General features: G+C 43.8%; 1 protein-coding gene across 2 annotated transcripts in view; it reads left to right on the top strand.

Moving 5' to 3' along the window:
• The window catches only part of TUBA1C (tubulin, alpha 1c), a 53,631-nt gene that overhangs the window by 19,872 nt on the left and 31,508 nt on the right, over positions 1–2,251 (top strand). The window lies entirely within an intron of this gene.

Here is a 2,251-nt window from a genome sequence, read left to right as displayed (position 1 = left end):
AGAATGACACGCTGTCTCAAAAAAAAAAAAAAAAAAAAATCTGTTTTAAAACATGTATTCTCTGCAGAAACAGCTGAATTTTCAGCAAGGCCCTAAATGGGGCTCTAAATGACCTCACCACTCACCACAGCATTTTCATTTTCAAATTTCACACATTGTTTGGTCATGTTTCTCCTTCTTCATCTTTTACCACAAAATGAATGTTTCCGTTCTGATTTGGGAGACTGTGTCTTCTTCGAAGAAACATCTACAAATGGGAAAGCTTGTGATTAAGAATTTACATCTATAGTCCTGGTCTTTTGAAGATATCTACAGTATAATGGTTAAAATGCCCAGGGAAGAAGGAAGTTAAGGGAAGTAATTTGAGTAGCTTCCCTATTTTTAGAAATTCTATTATGACCAAATTTTCCCAGAGAGGTTTTTTTCTTTTTTTTTTCGAGATGGAGTTTTGTTCTTGTTGCCTAGGCTGGAGTCCAATGGCGTAATCCCAGAGAGGGGATTCTTTAAAGTTCACAAAGAACATCATCATAAGGCATAATAATACCTTATACTTGTGTCTAATGGATATAATATCAAAGAGTTTTCATGATCTTATCCCTGCATTCCCACCAGTCATGTCTCCACTGTGTGTAAGGATGGAAAACGAGGTCGAGGGCCATCCCAGACTCACAGTCTGAACAGGAGCTCAGACCTCCTGACAAATACTATGTTGGGAAAGGACTCTGAAGCATCCTCCCAGACGCTTGCTCAGACCACACCTTCCTTATAATAACTTTATAATAACACCATAGCTATTATTTTAGCTATTTAACAGAAAAAAACAAGACTTGGAGAAGATAAATATACTTGTCAAGTACACAATGACTAAGTGGCAGAGCTATAATTCAACCCAGGCCTGTCTTACTCAGAGCCTGTTTTAGTGCCTGGGAAGTAACTGATAATTTTTGATAAGACCGTTTCAGTACAGTGGTCAAGACAGAATACAAATTACAAGGGGTTTATTCACTTATTCATCACATGTTTATTGAGGAGGGTGAAACGTCCAGCTATGGCAATGTGAAGACATGGGCAAATTCTTTCCCTAAAAAAAAATTACAAAGGTGGAAAAAATTGACAAAAATGACCATTTCCGGCACTCTGAAAATTGACCAGAGGCATGTAATAATCTGAGAAACAGCCAGGCGTGGTGGCTGACACCTGTAATCCCAGCCCTTTGGGAGGCCAAGGTGGGAGGATCACTTGAGGCCAGGAGTCTGAGTCCAGCCTGGGCAACATAGTGAGACTCCCATCTTTACAAAAACTAGAAATTAAAATATTGGCCAGGCAGTGATGGCACATGCCTGTAGTCACAGCTACTCAGGAGGCTAAGGTAGAAGGATTATTTGAGGCTAGGAATTTGAAGCTGAATTGAGCTCTGATCACTGCACCCCAACCTGGATGAAAAAAATCTGAGAAGCGTTTATGTTTGAGTAACTGTTGAACTTTTGTAATAACAGTGGGAATCTGTGGCATCTTGCCTGGGGACGCTGCCATTCTCAGCTGTCCCCTCAGCTCCATCAGCAAGGGGATTTTGCCAGAGTGGGGACTGCTATAATAACCAGCTTTGCAGCTACACTCCAAGAGGGCCTACTTGGTGTGGAGCAGGGCAAGACCAAAGGTTCTACTAACCTGAGGTTACGGTTCTGGCTGGGGCAAGCATCTTCCTGGCTAAACTTCTACACATTTACAGCAGAAGACAGAGGGCCTAAGATTGCCACATACTTCTTTTTTTTTTCTTTCTGAGATGGAATCTCACTCTGGCACCCAGGCTGGAGTGCAGTGGCACAATCTCAGCTACCTGCAACCTCCGCCTCCCAAGTAGCTGGGACTACAGGCACGCACCCCCACGCCCACCTAATTTTTGTATTTTTTAGTAGAGACGGGATTTCACCATGTTGGCCAGGCTGGTCTCAAATTCCTGATCTCAAATATCTGCCCACCTCAGCCTCCCAAGGTGATAGAATTACAGGCATGAGGCACTGCACCTGGCCTAATTGCCACATGCTTCTGCCTGACCCTGGGCAGCCTGCCTAGAGAAAATGTGATGGAAAAACCCAACAGCGAATAAAAGTAAAAGCCCAGACAGAATTGAAAATGGCCTGAACTTGGCCGGGCGCGGTGGCTCAGGCCTGTAATCCCAGCACTTTGGGAGGCCGAGGTGGGCGGATCACGAGGTCAGGAGATCGAGACCATCCTGGCTAACACGGTGAAA

The sequence above is a fragment of the Mandrillus leucophaeus genome, unplaced genomic scaffold (assembly GCF_000951045.1).
Source record: "Mandrillus leucophaeus isolate KB7577 unplaced genomic scaffold, Mleu.le_1.0 Scaffold313, whole genome shotgun sequence".
NCBI lineage: Eukaryota > Metazoa > Chordata > Mammalia > Primates > Cercopithecidae > Mandrillus > Mandrillus leucophaeus.
Note: the sequence above shows the minus strand (reverse complement) of the source record. Positions and strands in the feature narration are given on the sequence as shown.